Genomic DNA, 26,928 nt, shown 5'->3' on the forward strand with positions numbered 1-26,928 from the left:
GGAACTGAGTACAGCAATGAGGTCTCTAAAGGACAATGACGACCTAATAATAAAAATGTCCGATAAAGGAGGAAGTATTACGGTCATGGACAAAAAGATGTACATAACTGAAGTGAGCAAACTGTTGTCAGATGGAACCACTTATAAAATGTTGGACCACAATCCCACCAAGGATTTTCAAATTAAGATCAAAAAATTAATCAAGGAAAGTCTCAATAATGGTTTGCTTACCAAGAAGCAGTCTGTTTACATCGACGTTGAATATCCGATTACACCTATCCTACACGCCTTGCCAAAGACACACAAGGGTATTAATACCCCACCGATGAGACCTATCGTATCAGGCATAGGATCCCTCTTGGAGAAATTTTCGGAATGGCTGGACTCTCTCCTCCAACCTTTGGCAGCAAATACCCCTGGTTTTCTCAGAGACACTCGAGATTTATTGAGATCTTTCCAAAATGAAAAGTGGTCTAAACATTTTTACCTGGTTAAACGGTGATGTCATTTATTTGTATACGAGTATACCGCATGACGCAGCACACAAAGCACTCAAACATCACTTATCAAAACACAGTTCATACAGTCAGGAGCTTCAAATGTACATCTTGGATGTTTTAATGTTCCTAATGCGGCACAATTACTTTCACTTCAACAATACATTTTATCTACAACTCAAAGGAGTTTCCATGGGGGCCAAGTTTTCGCCTTCTTTGGTCAACCTGGTAATGGCGTGGTGGGAAGAAACATAAATTTTTTCAGATAAAAACTTATCAAACAAAAACATACACTGGTACGGTCGTTACATTGACGATCTGTTGTTTATATGGAAAGTTTGTATCTCAGAAATACCTACATTTATCAACTATCTTGATTCCAACCAGGATAATCTGAGATTCACTTACACTCATCATGAAAATAGGACAATCTTTTTAGATCTAGAACTTGAGGGGATCGACGGAGAAATAATTTACACCAAAACACACAGAAAAACGATCTCAGGCAATACCATACTTCATGCAAGAAGCAACCACCAAAAACAAACAATTACATCTATTCCGGTTTGTGAATTGCATAGGGCAAAACGTAACTGTAATACACAAATCAGTTATGCAACTGAACAACAAACAATTTCAAAAAGATTACACAACAGGGGATATCCTGACTGGACGCTCAAAGGAGCAATTTCAATCACCTCAAAAAAGAGTAGAGAAAATCTATTAAAGAGGCTCTGTCACCAGATTTTGCAACCCCTATCTGCTATTGCAGCAGATCGGCGCTGCAATGTAGATTACAGTAACGTTTTTATTTTTAAAAAACGAGCATTTTTGGCCAAGTTATGACCATTTTCTTATTTATGCAAATGAGGCTTGCAAAAGTACAACTGGGCGTGTTTAAAAGTAAAAGTACAACTGGGCGTGTATTATGTGCGTACATCGGGGCGTGTTTACTACTTTTACTAGCTGGGCGTTCTGACGAGAAGTATCATCCACTTCTCTTCAGAACGCCCAGCTTCTGACAGTGCAGATCTGTGACGTCACTCACAGGTCCTGCATCGTGTCGGCACCAGAGGCTACAGTTGATTCTGCAGCAGCATCAGCATTTGCAGGTAAGTAGCTACATCGACTTACCTGCAAACGCCGATGCTGCTGCAGAATCAACTGTAGCCTCTGGTGCCGATGTGTCCTCGCTCGTCTGACACGATGCAGGACCTGTGAGTGACGACACAGCGTGATCTCTCGAGAACACGGCTGTGTCTGCACTGCCAGAAGCTGGGCGTTCTGAAGAGAAGTGGATGATACTTCTCGTCAGAACGCCCAGCTAGTAAAAGTAGTAAACACGCCCCGATGTAACACACATAATACACGCCCAGTTGTACTTTTACTTTTCAACACGCCCAGTTGTACTTTTGCAAGCCTCATTTGCATAAATACGAAAATGGTCATAACTTGGCCAAAAATGCTCGTTTTTTAAAAATAAAAACGTTACTGTAATCTACATTGCAGCGCCTATGTGCTGCAATAGCAGATAGGGGCTGCAAAATCTGGTGACAGAGCCTCTTTAACTGACACCAAACATCATACAGTGCCCAATTCAAACAAACCGACTGTAATACTACAATATAATAACCAATTTCGAGAAATAAAAAATATTATCTCTAAACATTTACCAATTTTGACGGAAGATCAGATACTGGAAGATACTCTGATGGACGGATGTAGGATCGTGGCCCGTAAAGCTCCCACCATAGGCAACTCCCTGTCCCCTTCCATGTTACAGCCAGAAGAACATAAAACCACCTGGCTGGAAGAAAAGGGTTTTTTCAAATGCGGTACACATCCGTGCAAAATATGCTCCTACGTTTCCCCAAAAAAAACCTTTAAAGATTCTATGGGTACAATAGATTTTTCTATCAAAAATTATATGAATTGTAATAGTGAGGGTATAATCTACATCTTAGAATGTACAGCTTGTAACTTAAAATACATAGGCTGTACAAGCCGTAAATTTAAAATTAGGGTACTGGAACATCTAAGTTACATTAGAAACCCCAATATTACCAACACATCTAGTGCAGCCAAACATTTCATTAATTATCACAACAGATCCACTAATACTTTGATATGCTATGCCATTGAAAATGTACATGTACCCAAACGAGGAGGAAATCTAAAGCATAAGATACTGGGCAGGGAAGCGTAATGGATCTATAGTTGAAAAACTAGACATCCCCATGGATTAAATTTGAAAAAAGAACTTATGTTCCATTATTAAAAAAGCTAAAGGCTAGTTTAAATTTACATTTATTTAAGATGAGAATCACATCTACAGGTTCGTGGTCTCCCCATAAATGAAAAACAAACAAACACATACAATTGTAGAGCAACATGGGCTAGGAGAACAATCCTTTGTCTCCACAATATAAAAATAAAAATATAAATACAGTTATGCTCTATTATCAAAATATTACTATCACATTCAACTTATAGTTCCAATTTATACTAACTCAACGCCATCTTTTTCTTTTCCTTCCCACAAGTAAAGGTTACTTTGAATACATTTTTGGTGAAAGCTACGTTTTCCTCAGTACAGAAATATAAATAAACATATATCATCGTAGGGTAATATAGGCTATGAAGATGTTTCTTTGTCCCTATAATACTAAGTAAAATAAAGTATATCTCAAGTTTTCGCTTCCCATCTGGTGATTAATATATACAAAAATGAACACTTTATTCATTATCACCAATCTAGCCCGGGTTCCATTCCAGAAATCAATATATATCTTCGACTACGTAATACATATACTCTCTCTGGTAGCACAATATGCAAAATACAAATATAAACAAATGTTTAACCAAAATGTCAATATTGATCTATGTTCATATTTTTAACCCCTTCCCTCTTTAGCCACTTTTGACCTTCCTGACCGAGCCTCATTTTTCAAATCTGACGTGTCACTTTATGTGGTAATAACTCCGGAATGCTTTCACCTATCCAAGCGATTCTGAGATTGTTTTCTCGTGACACATTGGACTTTAAGTTACTGGCAAAATTTGCTCGATATGTTCAGTATTTAATTGTGAAAAACACCAAAATTTAGCGAAAAATTGCAAAAATTAGCATTTTTCCCAATTTAAATGTATCTGCTTGTAAGACAGGCAGTTATAACACACAAAATTGTTGCTAATTAACATCACCCACATGTCTACTTTAGATTGGCATCGTTTTTTGAACATCCTTTTATTTTTCTATGACGTTACAAGGCTTAGAACTTTAGCAGCAATTTCTCACATTTTCAAGAAAATTTCAAAAGGCCTTTTTTACAGGAACCAGTTCAGTTGTGAAGTGGCTTTGAGGGCCTTATATATTAGAAACCCCCAAAAAGTCACCCCATTTTAAAAACTTCACCCCTCAAAGTATTCAAAACAGCATTTAGAAAATGTCTTAACCCTTTACACATGTCACAGGAATTAAAGCAAAGTAGAGGTGAAATTTACAAATTTCATATTTTTTTGCAGAAATAAATTTTTAGTACAATTTTTTTTATAACACAGAAGGTTTTACCAGAGAAATGCAACTCAATATTTGTTGCCCAGTTTCTGCAGTTTTAGGAAATATCCAACATGTGGCCCTAGTTTCCTAATGGACTGAAACACAGGCCTCAGAAGCAAAGGAACACCTAGGGGATTTTGGGGCCTATTTTTGTTAGAATAAATTTTAGGCACCATGTCAGGTTTGAAGGGCTCTTGCAGTGCCAAAACAGTCAAAATCCCCCAAAAGTGACCCCATCTGGGAAACTACACACCAAAAGGAAATTATCTAGGGGTACAGTGAGCATTTTGACTGCACAGTTTTTTTACAGAAATTATTGGACGTAGGCCGTGAAAATTAAAATCAACATTTCTTCGAAGAAAATGTAGGTTTCGCGATTTTTTTTCTCATTTCCACAAGGACTAAAGGAGAAAAAGCACCGTAAAATTTGTAAAGCAATTTCTCCCGAGTAAAATAATACCCCACATGTGGTAATAAACGGTTGTTTGGAGACACGGCAGGGCTGAGAAGGGAAAGAGCGCTATTTGGCTTTTGGAGCTCAAGTTTAGCAGAAATGGTTTGCGGAGGCCATGTCACATTTACAAAGCCCCTGAGGGGACAAAACAGTGGAAACCCCCCACAAGTGACCCCATTTTGGAAACTACACCCATTGAGGAAATTATCTAGGGGTATAGTGAGCGTTTTGACGCAACAGGTTTTTTGCATAAATTATTGGAAATAGGCCCTGAAAATGACAATCTAAATTTTTTCAAAGAAAATGTAGGTTTAGCTAATTTTTTCTCATTTCCACAAGGACTGAAGGAGAAAAAGCACTGTAAAATTTGTAAACCAATCTCTCCCGAGTAAAACAATACCTCACATGTGGTAATAAACGGTTGTTTGGAGACACGGCAGGGCTGAGAAGGGAAAGAGCGCTATTTGGCTTTTGGAGCTCAAGTTTAGCAGGAATGGTTTGCGGAGGCCATGTCACATTTACGAAGTCCCTGAGGGGACAAAACAGTGGAAACCCCCCACAAGTGACCCCATTTTGGAGACTACACCCATTGAGGAAATTATCTAGGGGTATAGTGAGCGATTTGACCCCACAGGTTTTTTGCAGAAATTATTGGAAGTAGGCCCTGAAAATAAAAATCAACATTTTTTCAAAGAAAATGTAGGTTTAGCTTATTTTTACTCATTTCCACAAGGACTGAAGGAGAAAAAGCACCACAAAATTTGTAAAGCAATATCTCCCGAGTAAAACAATGCCCCACATGTGGTAATAAACGGCTGTTTGGAGACACGGCTTGGCTTAGAAGGGAAAGAGCGCTATTTGGCTTTTGGAGATCACATTGAGCAGGAATGGTTTGCGGAGGCCATGTCACATTTGCAAAGCCCCTGAGGGGAAAAAACAATGAAAACGCCCAAAAAGTGACACCATTTAGGAAACTACACCTCTTGAGGAATTCATCTAGGGCTGTAGTGAGCATTTTGACCCCACAGATGTTTCATAGAATTTATTAGAATTGGGCAGTGAAAATAAAAACAATCCTTTTTCTTCAATAAGATGTAGCTTTAGCGCAAATTTTTTCATTTTCGCAAGAAATAAAGGAAAAAAAAGAACCCAACATTTGTAAAGCAATTTCTACCGAGTACGGCAATACCCCATATGTGGTCATAAACTGCTGTTTGGGCACACGGCAGGGCTCAGAAGGGAAGGACCGCCATTTGGAGTGCAGATGTTGCTGGATTGGTTTCTGGGCGCCTGTGGGCCCAAAACAGTGGAAACCCCCCAGAAGTGACCCAATTTTGGAAACTACACCCCTCAATGCATTTACCTAGGGGTGTAGTGAGCATGTTAACCCTGCAGGTGTTTTGTAGAAATTAGTGTGAACTCGATGTTGCAGAGTGAAAATGGGATTTTTTCCACAGATATGTGGACAATATGTGGTGCCCGGCTTGTGCCACCATAACAAGACAGCTCTCTAATTATTATGCTGTGTTTCCTGGTTTTAGAAACACCCTACATGTGGCCCTAATCTTTTGCCTGGACATTCGACCAGGCTCAGGAGTGAAAGCGTACCATGTAAAATTGAGGCCTAATTTGGCGATTTACAAAGTATTGGTTCACAACTGCAGAGGCTCAGATGTGAAATAATAAAAATAAACCCCTGAGAAGTGACCCTATTATTGAAACTGCACCCCTCAAGGCATTTATTAAGAGGTGTAGTGAGCATTTTCACCCCACAGGTCTTTTCCATAAATGAATGCGCTGTGGATGGTGCAAATTAAAAATTTATATTTTTCCCTAGATATGCCATTCAGTGGCAAATATGTGGCGCCCAGCTTATGCCACTGGAGACACACACCCCAAAAATTGCTAAAAGGGTTCTCCCGGGTATGACGGTGCCATATATGTGGAAGGAAACTGCTGTTTGGGCACGCTGTAGGGTTCAGATGGGAGGAAATGCCATTTGGCTTTTGGAGCGTGGATTTTGCTTGGTAGTAGTTTTGTTTGGAGTCTTACTGGTGTTTCCGTTTATAATGTAGGGCATATGTAAGCCGGGCGGAGTATATAAGGGGCATAGTCAGGTGGTATAATAATGGGGTAAAAAAAAACAATAAAATGATCCATAGATGTGTGTTACACTGTGAAGCAATCCTTTCCGCACAGGCCAGTGTCGCACTGATAAATGGTGTAATTTATTATCCCCCTTTTGGTCCACACTCCGCGCCTTTGTAGTTTGGGGAATTTTGCTAGGAAGTGTTGTCCTGGTATAATACGGGCACCGTCGCTTCCAGCGGATATGTTTGGGCCCTCCCTTTCCTGGTTCCCTAATTTTAGGTCCTTGATAAATCGCCTCTTCAAACAGAAGAAATGTTCCCCTCGGGCACAACTGCATATTTTTTTATTTCCTGAATTATTGGAGCCATAACTAATTTTATTTTTCATAGACGTAGCGGTATGAGGGCTGGTTTGTTGCGGGACGAGCTGTAGTTATTATTGGTACCATTTTGGGGTACATGCGACTTTTTGATCACCTTTTATCCTATTTTTTGGGATGCCAGGTAAACAAAAAAACGCAATTCTGGCACAGCTTTTTTCATTTTTTTTTATACAGCGTTCACCACGCATTATAAACTACATGTTAACTTTATTCTGCGGGTCAGTACGATTCCGGTGATACCTAATTTATAGCACTTTTTTATGTTTTACAACTTTTGTAAAAAGAATGTATTTTTTCTGTCGCCAAGTTGTGAGAACCATAACTTTTAAATTTTTTTGTCGACGGCGGTGTATGAGGGCTTGTTTTTTGCGGGACGAGCTATAGTTTTTATAGGTACCATTTTTGGATACGTGCGACTTTTTGATCACTTTTTATTCTAACATTTGTAGGGCAAAGTGACTAAAAAACAGAAACTCTGGTAACGTTTTTTACGGTTTTTTTTACGCTGTTCACAGCGTGCAATAAATAATATAATATTTTGATACCTCAGGTCGTTACGGTCGCGGCGATACCAAATACATATGGTTTATTATTATTTTTCAATAATAAAGGACTTGATAAGAGTAAAAAGGGGATTGTGTTTTATTTGATTACTTGAAACTTTTATTGTTTTCAAACTTTCATTATTTGCACTTTTTTTTACACTTTTTTATACTTTTTTTACACTTTTTCTCAAGTCCCACTAGGGGACTTGAAGGTCCAACGGTCAGATTTTTTTTTTTCTAATACATTGCACTACCTATGTAGTGCAATGTATTAGATCTGTCAATCATTCACTGACAGCAAGCCGATTAGGCTTCGCCTCCCAGCGGGGCCTAAATCGGCTTCCGTAATGGCAGAGCAGGAGACCATTGTATCTCCTGTTGCCATAACAGCAGTCGCCAGTCCCGATTGCCTGTCAGGGCTGGCGATCTGCTAGTAACCGCTACGATGCAGCAATCGCTTTCGATTGCTGCATCGAAGGGGTTAATGGCAGGGATCGGAGCTAGCTCCGGTTCCTGCCGTTACAGGTGGATGTCAGCTGTACAGTACAGCTGACCTCCACCGCTGATGACGCCGGATCAGCTCCTGACCCGGCGCCATCTTGCCGGCAGCTATGGAAGCCGATCAGGCTCCGCCGCCGTTCGGATCTTGACCGGCTCCGGTGCTAGGCAGACCGGGAGGCCAGTATTAGGTCTCCGGTTGCCATTGCAGCCACCGGAACCCCGGCAATTTCATTACTGGGGTTCCGATGAGCTGCAAACACCTTAAGTGCAGCGATCGCGTTTGAGCGCTGCACTTAAGGGGTTAATGGCGGGGATCGAAGCTAATTTCGGTCCCCGCCGTTACAGCCGGATGTCAGCTGTAAGATACAGCTGAGATCCGGTGATGATGGCACCGGCTCAGCTTCTGAGCCGGTCCCATTCGGCGTACATGTACGGCAAGATGCGGGAAGTCAATGCTTTCCATGACGTACATGTACGGCAAATGTCGGGAAGGGGTTAAATACTTTTCACAGAGTTTTATGATATTTTCTATATTCCTACAAGTTCTTATATTTATATATTTATCTTTCATATGTATATAGATTTTTAACAATCCAAAAGGGCTTACATCCGGTCAAAAAGTAATAGTTATATAATACTATTAGATTCTTTTCTAAAATATTCAACACACTTGCATATTCTAACTCACGTCAAAATGCATTACTCATGACGAACTCTCTTACTCATTATGATCACATATTCTAGCTCCGTCAGACGTCTAGAAATATCCTTCTGACTTCGATTGCACTGACTTTCCCTGCTGTGCGCTCCAAACCAATTACCGTGAGACGCAATCAACTATCCCCGTTGTGCGCTCCAAATCAATCACTGTGAGACGCAACTAACTTTCACCTGTCATTGACCGGATATAAGCCCCTACCTTTCTGTCATACTCTCACTCTAGCCATGATTAAGGACGCGGAAGCCGTCTGAAACGCGTTGGCAACGCATACCTTTTACATCCACCTTTCTTTGTGGGACATTGTTTCCCTATTTTACTATATTTCAAATAAAATTGGAACATGCTTCCATTTTAAACCCTTAATTTTCGAAAGAATTTTTTTTGCCCTGGAATCTACCTTGCTATTTCCTGTCTACAGCTTACATATACCCTGATGTACTCCTCACAGATTACATATATCCTGATGTACTCCGCACAGTTTACATATACCCTGATGTACTCTGCACAGATTACATATACCCTGATGTACTCCGCACAGATTACATATACCCTGATGTACTCTGCACAGATTACATATACCCTGATGTACTCCTCACAGATTACATATACCCTGATGTACTCCGCACAGTTTACATATACCCTGATGTACTCCTCACAGATTACATATACCCTGATGTACTCCGCCCAGTTTACATATATCCTGATGTACTCCGCACAGATTACATATACCCTGATGTACTCCTCACAGATTACATATACCCTGATGTACTCCTCACAGATTACATATACCCTGATGTACTCCTCACAGGTTACATATACCCTGATGTACTCCTCACAGATTACATATACCCTGATGTACTCCTCACAGATTACATATACCCTGATGTACTCCGCACAGTTTACATATACCCTGATGTACTCCGCACGGTTTACATATACCCTGATGTACTCCACCCAGTTTACATATAGCCTGATGTACTCCACACAGATTACATATACCATGATGTACTCCTCACAGATTACATATAACCTGATGTACTCCGCACAGATTACATATATCCTGAGGTACTCCGATCAGTTTACATATACCCTGATGTACTCCGCACAGCTTACATATACCCTGATGTACTCCTCACAGATTACATATACCCTGATGTACTCCGCACAGATTACATATATCCTGAGGTACTCCGCACAGTTTACATATACCCTGATGTACTCCGCCCAGAATACATATACCCTGATATACTCCGCCCAGATTACATATACCCTGATGTACTCCGCACAGTTTACATATACCCTGATGTACTCCGCACAGCTTACATATACCCTGATGTATTCTGCACAGCTTACATATACCCTGATGTACTCCTCACAGCTTACATATAACCTGATGTACTCTGCACAGCTTACATATACCCTGATGTACTCCTCACAGCTTACATATACCCTGATGTACTCCGCACAGCTTACATATACCCTGATGTACTCCTCACAGCTTACATATACCCTGATGTACTCCTCACAGCTTACATATACCCTGATGTACTCCGCACAGCTTACATATACCCTGATGTACTCCGCACAGTTTACATATACCCTGATGTACTCCTCACAGATTACATATAACCTGATGTACTCCGCACAGATTACATATATCCTGAGGTACTCCACACAGTTTACATATACCCTGATGTACTCCGCACAGCTTACATATACCATGATGTACTCCTCACAGATTACATATACCCTGATGTACTCATCACAGATTACATATACCCTGATGTACTCCGCACAGTTTACATATACCCTGATGTACTCCTCACAGATTACATATAACCTGATGTACTCCGCACAGATTACATATATCCTGAGGTACTCCGCACAGTTTACATATACCCTGATGTACTCCGCACAGTTTACATATACCCTGATGTACTCCTCACAGATTACATATACCCTGATGTACTCCTCACAGATTACATATACCCTGATGTACTCCTCACAGATTACATATAACCTGATGTACTCCTCACAGATTACATATACCCTGATGTCCTCCTCACAGATTACATATACCATGATTTACTCCTCACAGATTACATATACCCTGATGTACTCCTCACAGATTACATATACCCTGATGTACTCCTCACAGATTACATATACCCTGATGTACTCCTCACAGATTACATATACCCTGATGTACTCCTCACAGATTACATATACCCTGATGTACTCCTCACAGGTTACATATACCCTGATGTACTCCTCACAGATTACATATACCCTGATGTACTCCTCACAGATTACATATACCCTGATGTACTCCGCACAGTTTACATATACCCTGATGTACTCCGCACGGCTTAGACATATACCCTGATGTACTCCGCCCAGCTTACATATACCCTGATGTACTCCTCACAGATTACATATAACCTGATGTACTCCGCACAGATTACATATATCCTGAGGTACTCCGCACAGTTTACATATACCCTGATGTACTCCGCACAGCTTACATATACCCTGATGTACTCCTCACAGATTACATATACCCTGATGTACTCCTCACAGATTATATATACCCTGATGTACTCCTCACAGATTACATATACCCTGATGTACTCCTCACAGATTACATATACCATGATGTACTCCTCACAGATTACATATACCCTGATGTACTCCGCACAGCTTACATATACCCTGATGTACTCCGCACAGCTTACATATACCCTGATGTACTCCGCACAGTTTACATATACCCTGTTGTACTCCGCACATCTTACATATACCCTGATGTACTCCGCACAGTTTACATATACCCTGATGTACTCCGCACAGCTTACATATACCCTGATGTACTCCGCACGGTTTACATATAACCTGATGTACTCCACCCAGTTTACATATAGCCTGATGTACTCCACACAGATTACATATACCCTGATGTACTCCTCACAGATTACATATAACCTGATGTACTCCGCACAGATTACATATATCCTGAGGTACTCCGATCAGTTTACATATACCCTGATGTACTCCGCACAGCTTACATATACCCTGATGTACTCCTCACAGATTACATATACCCTGATGTACTCCGCACAGATTACATATATCCTGAGGTACTCCGCACAGTTTACATATACCCTGATGTACTCCGCCCAGAATACATATACCCTGATATACTCCGCCCAGATTACATATACCCTGATGTACTCCGCACAGCTTACATATACCCTGATGTACTCCGCACAGCTTACATATACCCTGATGTATTCTGCACAGCTTACATATACCCTGATGTACTCCTCACAGCTTACATATAACCTGATGTACTCTGCACAGCTTACATATACCCTGATGTACTCCTCACAGCTTACATATACCCTGATGTACTCCGCACAGCTTACATATACCCTGATGTACTCCTCACAGCTTACATATACCCTGATGTACTCCTCACAGCTTACATATACCCTGATGTACTCCGCACAGCTTACATATACCCTGATGTACTCCTCACAGCTTACATATACCCTGATGTACTCCGCACAGTTTACATATACCCTGATGTACTCCTCACAGATTACATATAACCTGATGTACTCCGCACAGATTACATATATCCTGAGGTACTCCGCACAGTTTACATATACCCTGATGTACTCCGCACAGCTTACATATACCATGATGTACTCCTCACAGATTACATATACCCTGATGTACTCATCACAGATTACATATACCCTGATGTACTCCGCACAGTTTACATATACCCTGATGTACTCCTCACAGATTACATATAACCTGATGTACTCCGCACAGATTACATATATCCTGAGGTACTCCGCACAGTTTACATATACCCTGATGTACTCCGCACAGTTTACATATACCCTGATGTACTCCTCACAGATTACATATACCCTGATGTACTCCTCACAGATTACATATACCCTGATGTACTCCTCACAGATTACATATAACCTGATGTACTCCTCACAGATTACATATACCCTGATGTACTCCTCACAGATTACATATACCATGATTTACTCCTCACAGATTACATATACCCTGATGTACTCCTCACAGATTACATATACCCTGATGTACTCCTCACAGATTACATATACCCTGATGTACTCCTCACAGATTACATATACCCTGATGTACTCCTCACAGATTACATATACCCTGATGTACTCCTCACAGGTTACATATACAGTGATGTACTCCTCACAGATTACATATACCCTGATGTACTCCTCACAGATTACATATACCCTGATGTACTCCGCACAGTTTACATATACCCTGATGTACTCCGCACGGCTTAGACATATACCCTGATGTACTCCGCCCAGCTTACATATACCCTGATGTACTCCTCACAGATTACATATAACCTGATGTACTCCGCACAGATTACATATATCCTGAGGTACTCCGCACAGTTTACATATACCCTGATGTACTCCGCACAGCTTACATATACCCTGATGTACTCCTCACAGATTACATATACCCTGATGTACTTCTCACAGATTATATATACCCTGATGTACTCCTCACAGATTACATATACCCTGATGTACTCCTCACAGATTACATATACCATGATGTACTCCTCACAGATTACATATACCCTGATGTACTCCGCACAGCTTACATATACCCTGATGTACTCCGCACAGCTTACATATACCCTGATGTACTCCGCACAGTTTACATATACCCTGATGTACTCCGCACATCTTACATATACCCTGATGTACTCCGCACAGTTTACATATACCCTGATGTACTCCGCACAGCTTACATATACCCTGATGTACTCCGCACAGTTTACATATACCCTGATGTACTCCGCACAGCTTACATATACCCTGATGTACTCCGCACAGTTTACATATAACCTGATGTACTCCGCACAGTTTACATATACCCTGATGTACTCCGCACAGTTTACATATACCCTGATGTACTCCGCCCAGATTACATATACCCTGATATACTCTGTCCAGATTACATATTCCCTGATGTACTCTGCACAGTTTACATATACCCTGATGTACTCCGCACAGCTTACATATACCCTGATGTACTCTGCACAGCTTACATATACCCTGATGTACTCCTCACAGTTTACATATACACTGATGTACTCCGCACAGTTTACATATACCCTGATGTACTCCTCACAGATTACATATATCCTGAGGTACTCCTCACAGATTACATATACCCTGATGTACTCCTCACAGATTACATATACCCTGATGTACTCCTCACAGATTACATATACCCTGATGTACTCCTCACAGCTTACATATACCCTGATGTACTCCGCACAGTTTACATATACCCTGATGTACTCCTCACAGATTACATATAACCTGATGTACTCCGCACAGATTACATATATCCTGAGGTACTCCGCACAGTTTACATATACCCTGATGTACTCCGCACAGCTTACATATACCCTGATGTACTCCTCACAGATTACATATACCCTGATGTACTCCTCACAGATTATATATACCCTGATGTACTCCTCACAGATTACATATACCCTGATGTACTCCTCACAGATTACATATACCATGATGTACTCCTCACAGCTTACATATACCCTGATGTACTCCTCACAGCTTACATATACCCTGATGTACTCCTCACAGCTTACATATACCCTGATGTACTCCGCACAGCTTACATATACCCTGATGTACTCCGCACAGTTTACATATACCCTGATGTACTCCTCACAGATTACATATAACCTGATGTACTCCGCACAGATTACATATATCCTGAGGTACTCCACACAGTTTACATATACCCTGATGTACTCCGCACAGCTTACATATACCATGATGTACTCCTCACAGATTACATATACCCTGATGTACTCATCACAGATTACATATACCCTGATGTACTCCGCACAGTTTACATATACCCTGATGTACTCCGCACGGTTTACATATAACCTGATGTACTCCACCCAGTTTACATATAGCCTGATGTACTCCACACAGATTACATATACCCTGATGTACTCCTCACAGATTACATATAACCTGATGTACTCCGCACAGATTACATATATCCTGAGGTACTCCGATCAGTTTACATATACCCTGATGTACTCCGCACAGCTTACATATACCCTGATGTACTCCTCACAGATTACATATACCCTGATGTACTCCGCACAGATTACATATATCCTGAGGTACTCCGCACAGTTTACATATACCCTGATGTACTCCGCCCAGAATACATATACCCTGATATACTCCGCCCAGATTACATATACCCTGATGTACTCCGCACAGCTTACATATACCCTGATGTACTCCGCACAGCTTACATATACCCTGATGTATTCTGCACAGCTTACATATACCCTGATGTACTCCTCACAGCTTACATATAACCTGATGTACTCTGCACAGCTTACATATACCCTGATGTACTCCTCACAGCTTACATATACCCTGATGTACTCCGCACAGCTTACATATACCCTGATGTACTCCTCACAGCTTACATATACCCTGATGTACTCCTCACAGCTTACATATACCCAGATGTACTCCGCACAGCTTACATATACCCTGATGTACTCCTCACAGCTTACATATACCCTGATGTACTCCGCACAGTTTACATATACCCTGATGTACTCCTCACAGATTACATATAACCTGATGTACTCCGCACAGATTACATATATCCTGAGGTACTCCGCACAGTTTACATATACCCTGATGTACTCCGCACAGCTTACATATACCATGATGTACTCCTCACAGATTACATATACCCTGATGTACTCATCACAGATTACATATACCCTGATGTACTCCGCACAGTTTACATATACCCTGATGTACTCCTCACAGATTACATATAACCTGATGTACTCCTCACAGATTACATATACCCTGATGTACTCCTCACAGATTACATATACCATGATTTACTCCTCACAGATTACATATACCCTGATGTACTCCTCACAGATTACATATACCCTGATGTACTCCTCACAGATTACATATACCCTGATGTACTCCTCACAGATTACATATACCCTGATGTACTCCTCACAGATTACATATACCCTGATGTACTCCTCACAGGTTACATATACAGTGATGTACTCCTCACAGATTACATATACCCTGATGTACTCCTCACAGATTACATATACCCTGATGTACTCCGCACAGTTTACATATACCCTGATGTACTCCGCACGGCTTAGACATATACCCTGATGTACTCCGCCCAGCTTACATATACCCTGATGTACTCCTCACAGATTACATATAACCTGATGTACTCCGCACAGATTACATATATCCTGAGGTACTCCGCACAGTTTACATATACCCTGATGTACTCCGCACAGCTTACATATACCCTGATGTACTCCTCACAGATTACATATACCCTGATGTACTCCTCACAGATTATATATACCCTGATGTACTCCTCACAGATTACATATACCCTGATGTACTCCTCACAGATTACATATACCATGATGTACTCCTCACAGATTACATATACCCTGATGTACTCCGCACAGCTTACATATACCCTGATGTACTCCGCACAGCTTACATATACCCTGATGTACTCCGCACAGTTTACATATACCCTGATGTACTCCGCACATCTTACATATACCCTGATGTACTCCGCACAGTTTACATATACCCTGATGTACTCCGCACAGCTTACATATACCCTGATGTACTCCGCACAGTTTACATATACCCTGATGTACTCCGCACAGCTTACATATACCCTGATGTACTCCGCACAGTTTACATATAACCTGATGTACTCCGCACAGTTTACATATACCCTGATGTACTCCGCACAGTTTACATATACCCTGATGTACTCCGCCCAGATTACATATACCCTGATATACTCTGTCCAGATTACATATACCCTGATGTACTCTGCACAGCTTACATATACCCTGATGTACTCCGCACAGCTTACATATACCCTGATGTACTCTGCACAGCTTACATATACCCTGATGTACTCCTCACAGTTTACATATACACTGATGTACTCCGCACAGTTTACATATACCCTGATGTACTCCTCACAGATTACATATATCCTGAGGTACTCCTCACAGATTACATATACCCTGATGTACTCCTCACAGATTACATATACCCTGATGTACTCCTCACAGATTACATATACCCTGATGTACTCCTCACAGCTTACATATACCCTGATGTACTCCGCACAGTTTACATATACCCTGATGTACTCCTCACAGATTACATATAACCTGATGTACTCCGCACAGATTACATATATCCTGAGGTACTCCGCACAGTTTACATATACCCTGATGTACTCCGCACAGCTTACATATACCCTGATGTACTCCTCACAGATTACATATACCCTGATGTACTCATCACAGATTACATATACCCTGATGTACTCCTCACAGATTACATATACCCTGATGTACTCCTCACAGATTACATATATCCTGAGGTACCGCACAGTTTACATATACCCTGATGTACTCCGCACAGCTTAAATATACCCTGATGTACTCCTCACAGATTACATATACCCTGATGTACTCCTCACAGATTACATATACCCTGATGTACTCCTCACAGATTACATATACCCTGATGTACTCCGCACAGTTTACATATACCCTGATGTACTCCTCACAGATTACATATACCCTGATGTACTCCGCACAGTTTACATATACCCTGATGTACTCCGCACAGCTTACATATACCCTGATGTACTCCGCACAGCTTACATATACCCTGATGTACTCCGCACAGTTTACATATACCCTGATGTACTCCGCCCAGAATACATATACCCTGATATACTCCGCCCAGATTACATATACCCTGATGTACTCCGCACAGCTTACATATACCCTGATGTACTCCGCACAGCTTACATATACCCTGATGTACTCTGCACAGCTTACATATACCCTGATGTACTCCTCACAGCTTACATATACCCTGATGTACTCTGCACAGCTTACATATACCCTGATGTACTCCTCACAGCTTACATATACCCTGATGTACTCCGCACAGCTTACATATACCCTGATGTACTCCTCACAGCTTACATATACCCTGATGTACTCCGCACAGTTTACATATACCCTGATGTACTCCTCACAGATTACATATAACCTGATGTACTCCGCACAGATTACATATATCCTGAGGTACTCCGCACAGTTTACATATACCCTGATGTACTCCGCACAGCTTACATATACCCTGATGTACTCCTCACAGATTACATATACCCTGATGTACTCCTCACAGATTACATATACCCTGATGTACTCCTCACAGATTACATATACCCTGATGTACTCCTCACAGATTACATATACCATGATGTACTCCTCACAGATTACATATACCCTGATGTACTCCGCACAGCTTACATATACCCTGATGTACTCCTCACAGATTACATATACCCTGATGTACTCCGCACAGTTTACATATACCCTGATGTACTCCGCACAGCTTACATATACCCTGATGTACTCCGCACAGTTTACATATACCCTGATGTACTCCGCACATCTTACATATATCCTGATGTACTCCGCACAGTTTACATATACCCTGATGTACTCCGCACAGCTTACATATACCCTGATGTACTCCGCACAGTTTACATATACCCTGATGTACTCCGCACAGCTTACATATACCCTGATGTACTCCGCACAGTTTACATATAACCTGATGTACTCCGCACAGTTTACATATACCCTGATGTACTCCGCACAGTTTACATATACCCTGATGTACTCCGCCCAGATTACATATACCCTGATATACTCTGTCCAGATTACATATACCCTGATGTACTCTGCACAGCTTACATATACCCTGATGTACTCCGCACAGCTTACATATACCCTGATGTACTCTGCACAGCTTACATATACCCTGATGTACTCCTCACAGTTTACATATACACTGATGTACTCCGCACAGTTTACATATACCCTGATGTACTCCTCACAGATTACATATATCCTGAGGTACTCCTCACAGATTACATATACCCTGATGTACTCCTCACAGATTACATATACCCTGATGTACTCCTCACAGATTACATATACCCTGATGTACTCCTCACAGCTTACATATACCCTGATGTACTCCGCACAGTTTACATATACCCTGATGTACTCCTCACAGATTACATATAACCTGATGTACTCCGCACAGATTACATATATCCTGAGGTACTCCGCACAGTTTACATATACCCTGATGTACTCCGCACAGCTTACATATACCCTGATGTACTCCTCACAGATTACATATACCCTGATGTACTCATCACAGATTACATATACCCTGATGTACTCCTCACAGATTACATATACCCTGATGTACTCCTCACAGATTACATATATCCTGAGGTACCGCACAGTTTACATATACCCTGATGTACTCCGCACAGCTTACATATACCCTGATGTACTCCTCACAGATTACATATACCCTGATGTACTCCTCACAGATTACATATACCCTGATGTACTCCTCACAGATTACATATACCCTGATGTACTCCGCACAGTTTACATATACCCTGATGTACTCCTCACAGATTACATATACCCTGATGTACTCCGCACAGTTTACATATACCCTGATGTACTCCGCACAGCTTACATATACCCTGATGTACTCCGCACAGCTTACATATACCCTGATGTACTCCGCACAGTTTACATATACCCTGATGTACTCCGCCCAGAATACATATACCCTGATATACTCCGCCCAGATTACATATACCCTGATGTACTCCGCACAGCTTACATATACCCTGATGTACTCCGCACAGCTTACATATACCCTGATGTACTCTGCACAGCTTACATATACCCTGATGTACTCCTCACAGCTTACATATACCCTGATGTACTCTGCACAGCTTACATATACCCTGATGTACTCCTCACAGCTTACATATACCCTGATGTACTCCGCACAGCTTACATATACCCTGATGTACTCCTCACAGCTTACATATACCCTGATGTACTCCGCACAGTTTACATATACCCTGATGTACTCCTCACAGATTACATATAACCTGATGTACTCCGCACAGATTACATATATCCTGAGGTACTCCGCACAGTTTACATATACCCTGATGTACTCCGCACAGCTTACATATACCCTGATGTACTCCTCACAGATTACATATACCCTGATGTACTCATCACAGATTACATATACCCTGATGTACTCCTCACAGATTACATATACCCTGATGTACTCCTCACAGATTACATATACCCTGATGTACTCCTCACAGATTACATATACCCTGATGTACTCCGCACAGTTTACATATACCCTGATGTACTCCTCACAGATTACATATACCCTGATGTACTCCACACAGTTTACATATACCCTGATGTACTCCGCACAGCTTACATATGCCCTGATGTACTCCGCACAGCTTACATATACCCTGATGTACTCCGCACAGTTTACATATACCCTGATGTACTCCGCACAGATTACATATACCCTGATGTACTCCGCCCAGTTTACATATACCCTGATGTACTCCGCACAGCTTACATATACCCTGATGTACTCCGCACAGTTTACATATACCGTGATATACTCCGCACAGCTTACATACACCGCATTCCAAATTATTATGCAAATGTTATTTTTCGCTGATTTTCCTAAATAGTCGATGCAAATGACAGTCAGTATAATCTTCAAGCCATCAACCGTTGGAGTATAATGCAGATTTTATTGAACAAATCTCCTAATGATAACAGATTTTTTTTGAGAAGTAAAAAACTCAAAATGCACTGTTTCAAATTATTATGCACAACAGAGATCAAAACATTTTAAAGGTTGTAAAGAGAACTAAAATGGTAATTTGTTGAATTTGCAGCATCAGGAGGTCATATTTACAGAAATCAAAAGATCTTTCAATAAAAAAAAAAACTTAACAGGCCAAGTTACATGGTAACATAGGACCCCTTCTTTGATATCACCTTCACAATTCTTGCATCCATTGAATTTGTGAGTATTTTGCAGGATGTCAGAATAGCCTCCAAGAGCCTCTGTTTTGATGTGAACTGCCTCCCACCCTCATAGATATTTTACTTAACGATGCTCCAAAGGTTCTCAATAGGGTTGAGGTCAGGGGAACATGGGGGCCACACCATGAGTTTCTCTCCTTTTATGCCCATAGCAGACAATGACACAGAGTTATTCGTTGCAGCATGAGATGGTGCATTGTCATGCATGAAGATAATTTTGCTACGGAAGGCACGGTTCTTATTTTTGTACCACATAAGAAAGTGGTCAGTCATAAACTCTACGTACTTTTAAGAGGTCATTTTTACACCGTCAGGGACCTTAAAGGGGCCTACCAGCTCTCTCCCCATGATTCCAGCCCAAAACATGACTCTGCCACCTCCTTGCTGACGTCGCAGCCTTGTTGGGACATTGTGGCCATTCACCAACCATCCACTACTCCATCCATCTGGACCATCCAGGGTTGCACGGCACTAATCAGTAAACAGCACGGTTTGAAAATTAGTCTTCATGTATTTCTGAGCCCACTGCAACCGTTTCTGCTTGTGAGCATTGTTTAGGAGTTGCCGAATAATAGCTTTATGCACACGTGCAAACCTCTGGAGGATCCTACACCTTGAGGTTCGCGGGACTCCAGACGCACTAGTGGCTTCAAATACCTGTTTGCTGCTTTGCAATGGCATTTTAGCAGCTGCTCTCCTAATCCAATTAATTTGTCTGGCAGAAACCTTCCTCATTATGCCTTTATCTGAACGAACCCGTCTGTGCTCTGAATCAGCCACAAATCTTTTCACAGTACGATGATCACGCTTAAGTTTTCTTGAAATATCCAATGTTTTCATACCTTGTCCAAGGTATTGCACTATTTCACGTTTTTCGGCAGCAGAGATCCTTTTTCTTTCCCATATTGCTTGAAACCTGTGGCCTGCTTAATAATGTGGAACGTCCTTCTTAAGTAGTTTTCCTTTGATTGGGCACACCTGGCAAACTAATTATCACAGATGTCTGAGATTGATTACAATGATCCAAAGAGCCCTAAGACACAATACCATCCATGAGTTTAATTGAAAAACTAATAATTAAATGTTTATGACGCTTAAATCCAATGTAAATAATAATTTGGAACACGTTGTATACCCTGATATACTCCGCACAGCTTACATATACCTTGATGTACTCTGCGCAGCTTACATATACCCTGATGTACTCCGCACAGATTACATATACCCTGATGTTCTGCACACAGCTTACATATGCCCTGATGTACTCCGCACAGCTTACATATACCCTGATGTACTCCGCCCAGTTTACATATTCCCTGATGTACTCCGCACAGATTACATATATCCTGATGTACTCCGCCCAGCTTACATATGCCCCCACATTATAAGCTAAAATACCAGGAAAACGCAAAACAAAACTACTACCAAGCAAAATCTACACTCAAGATGCCAAATGGCGGTCCTTCTGAGCCTGGCAGTGTGCCCAAACAGCAGTTTATGACCACATATAGGGTATTATTGTACTCTGGAGAACCCGCTTAACAATTTATGGGGTGTATGTCTCCAGTGGCACAACCCGGGCACAACATATTAGTCACTGAATTGGCATATCTGTGGAAAAATGGCAATTTTCAATCTGCAACATCCACTGTGCACTAATTTCTGCAAAACACTTGCAGAGACAAAATGCTCACAATACTCGAGATAAATTTCTTCAGGGATGTAGTTTCCAAAATGGGGTAATTTTTCGTGGCTTTCCAATGTACTAGTACCTTAGCTCAGTGCAGCATGGTGTCAGAAAACCAATTTTGTAAAATCTCCACTCCAAAAACCAAATTGCGCTCCTTCCCTTTAGAGCCTTGCTGTGTGTCCAAATAGCAGTGTATTACCACATGTGGGGTATTGCCGTACTTGGAAGAAATTGCTTCACAAATGTTGGGCGGCTTTTTCTCCTTTACCACTTGTGAAAATTAGTGGAAAATATTTGATATTAATTTTTACGGCCTAATTCCAATAAATTCTGAAAAAGACCTGAGGGGTCTACATGCTTATAATGCAACTAGATAGATTCCTTAAGGTGTGTAGTTTCCCAAATAGGGCCATTTTTACGGGGGCACCTACTGCTTTAGCCCCACAGGGGCAGTGGCAGATTATCATTAGGGCGCTTTTTCAAGGGGTACCCTTCACAAATATCCTACATAAAAGGTAAGTGCATGTGTGTTTACAATGTGTACTTTATATGTGTATACTCGTGTGTGTTTACAATGTGTACTTTATATGTGTATACTCGTGTGTTTACAATGTGTACATTATGTGTATAATGTGCATACTCATGTGTGTCTGTGATGTGTACATGTGTATGTATATATAGTGTGTGTGTGTGTGTATAGTGTATGTATGTATGTATGTATACAGTGTGCGTGAGTGTGTGTGTATATTATCTATGTATATAGTGTGTGTGTATATATTGTGTGTGTGTGTGTGAGTGAGTGTGTGTATATATTATGTATGTATATAGTGTGTGTGTGTGTGTGTATATAGTGTGTGTGTGTATACAAGGAAATTTTACGCAGCGTCTGGATTTGGTAAATCTCACTCACTTTGCCACTACCGGGCGGAAAATACGCAGCAAGCCCTAATACAGTAGCAGCAGAGTAGATAAGATGTGAACAATTCTCATCACACGCTGCGTAAATGAGAAGCGGAAAAAAAGCTCAGAAATTGACCAGCGGTGCGGTTTTCTATTCCGCAGCATGTCAATTGTATTTGCGTAATAGCTGCTCATTTGTTTCGGGTTTTCCCCATTTAATTCAATGTGGAGGTAAAACCCGCAACAAATAACAGATGTTATGTAAAAACGCAATTTAGAAAAAATGAAAATCTTATATTTGCCCAGAATTCTGTTTCTTCGTCCGGGCCGGCCTCCTGGGATGACGTTAGACCGCTGCAGCCAATCACAGGCCAATCACAGGCTGCAGCAGTCATATGGGATAAAATGTCATCCCAGGGCTCCAGTATAGCGACGCTGTGTGGCACTATATACAAGGGGGGGAGCGCTGTGTGGCACTATATATAAGGAAGGGAGCGCTGTGTGGCACTATATACAAGGGGGAGTGCTGTGTGATGCTATCTATACTGGGCTGTGTGACGCTCTCTACAGGGGGTTCTGTGTGTGGCGCTATCTACAGGGGGTTGTGTGTGTGGCGCTATCTACAGGGGGGTGTGTGTGGCGCTATCTACAGGGGGTGTGTGTGGCGCTATCTACAAGGGGGGGTGTGTGGCGGTATCTACAGGGGGTGTGTGTGTGGCGCTGTCTACATGGGGGGTTGGCGCTATCTACAGGGGGCACTGTATGTGGTGCTTTACTTTACAGTGTGTGACACAATTATATTCACGGGCGCAGTGCATGGTGATATTATATTTAAGGGCTGCAGAAATGGGTCATGGCCAGGAGAAGTCGTCATGAGCTCTGGACCGGATGGAGAAGAAAAGAGGAAAAAAAACTACTAGCATCTGAGACGTCGTCACCTGTGAGTCACTGGATTTGTAGAGAATCTGTCCCCTCTCCTGACATGTTTATTATAGGAAATCCTTGTATTCCACATAACGTCTTTGTGCAGTCCAGGACTGATAGAAAAATTGGTGTTACCAATCCCCTTGTGCAGTCCAGGACTGATAGAAAAATTGGTGTTACCAATCCCCTTGTCAGGAGGATATGTCCCTGCACAGTGTGATACTGTCAGTATGTAGGGACACAGCCCTGTGAAAGGGGAATCGTAACACCCATTTGTTAATGCTTGTGCAAAAAGGTAATTACGGCGCGGAAGGGTGGCGGTGGAGAAGGGGGACCCAAGTTTGGGTAACAGCCCAGGGCCCATGGTCTTCTTAATCCGCCACTGCGCAGGGGTATTGAAATGTGACATGGCAAAGGAAAACCATTCCAGCTAAATTTGAGCTCCAAATAGCGCTCCTTCCCTATTGAACCCTGCAGTGTGCCCAAACAGCAGTTTATGACCACTTATGGGGTATTGCTGTAATCGGGAGAAATTGCTTTTCCAATGTTAGGGTGCTTTTTCTCCTTTATTCCTTTTAAAAATTTAAAATGTCCATGTTTTATCGGAAAAAAATTAGCTTTTCAATTTTATGGCCTAATTCCACTAAATTCGGCAAAACACTTGTGGGGTCAAAATGCTCACTATACCCCTTGATTAATTCTTTGGGGGTTTCCACTGATTTTGTCCCGCAGGGGCTTTGCAAATGTGACATGGCGCCGCAAGCCATTCCAGCAAAATTTGAGCTTCAAAATCTAAATGGTGCTCCTTCATTCTGAGCCCTGCCGTGGGTCCAAACAGCAGTTTATGACAACTTATGGGGTATTGCCATAATCGGGAGAAATTGCTTTTCAAATGTTGGGGTGTTTGTTGTCCTTTATACCTTGTAAAAAGTGACAATTTCTACGTTTTATTGGAAAAAAATTGATTTTCATTTTCACAGCCTTATTCCACTAAATTCAGCAGAAAATCTGTGGGGTCAAATTCTCACTATAGCCCTTGATAAATTCCTTGAGGGGTGTAGTTTGCCAAATGCTGTCTTTTTGGCCCCACAAGACCTTTTCATCCTGACATGGTGCCTAAAATATATTCTAATAAAAAGCATAAGCACAGAATCTGGGCAATAAATATTGAGTTGCGTTTCTCTGGTAAAATCCTCTGTGTTAAAGAAAAAAAGCTTTAAATATAAATTTCTGAAAAAAAAATTACATTTGTAAATTTCACCCCTACTTTGCTTTAATTCTTGTGAAACGCCTAAAGGGTTAAGAAACTTTCTTAATGCTGTTTTGAATACTGTGAGGGAGAGTTTTTAAAATCAGGTGATTTATTGTGGTTTGTATTGTATGGGCCCCGCAAAGCCACTTCACAAATAAACTGGTCCCTGAAAAATTAGCATTTTTTAATTTTCTAGAATATGTGAGAAATTGCTGCTAAAGTTCTAAACCTTGTAACGTCCAAGAAAAAGAAAAAAACGTTAAAAAAAAACCAATACCAACATAAAGTAGACATATGGGGGATGTGAAATAGTAAATATTTTGTGTGGTATTACTATCTGTTTTACAAGCAGATACATTTAAATTTAGAGAAGCGCTTATTTTTGAAATTGTTGTGTTTTTCACAAATAAATATTGAATTTATCGACCAAATTTTTTCACTAACATAAAGTACAATATGTCACGAGAAAACAAACTCAGAATCGTTTGGATAGGTGAAAGCATTCCCAAGTTATTACCACATAAAGTGACATGTCAGATTTGAAAAAATCGGCTTAGTCTTTAAGGCTAAAACAGGCTCAGTCCTGAAGGGGTTAAGGGGTTAAGCCTTCACTGGACTTGGTTTTATTTTTCAAAACTTCTGTAATGGATCTGCCAGGCACAGCTTCGGGGTTAACGCCCATAGATAATCAGTCTTCACCTTCGTTTCCCCAATAAATCAGGTCCACTTAGAAAGGGTCCGGTGGCCCCTCATAAAAGGGGGGGTACTGTAAAGGATCTGCCAGGCACAGCTTCGGGGTTAACGCCCATAGATAATCAGTCTTCACCTGAGTCTGTCTCTGAGACTGACTCCAGCTTCCACCACTCAGGCTGGCAGGCTTAGGAGTGGGAGAGCCTATCGCAGCCTGGCCAGACTCAGCTAGCTCCCGCCCTCTGTCTATTTATACCTGCCTTTCCTATTCCTCCTTGCTTGTGATTCTTTCCGTGTGGTTTCCTGGCCCAGCTACAGCTCCTACTATTTGATCCTGCTCCATATTGACCCTGGCTTACTGACTACTCTCCTGCTCTGCGTTTGGTACCTCGTGCTCTCCTGGTTTGACTTGGCTCGTTCACCACTCTGGTTGCTCACGGTGTTGCCGTGGGCAACTGCCCCTTTCCCTTTGCTTTGTATTCCCTTGTATGTTTGTCTCGTGCAGCCGCCGCCCAGTTGTACCCCGTCGCCTAGGGCG

Source organism: Rhinoderma darwinii, chromosome 2, assembly GCF_050947455.1.
Source record: "Rhinoderma darwinii isolate aRhiDar2 chromosome 2, aRhiDar2.hap1, whole genome shotgun sequence".
NCBI classification, from domain to species: Eukaryota; Metazoa; Chordata; class Amphibia; order Anura; family Rhinodermatidae; genus Rhinoderma; species Rhinoderma darwinii.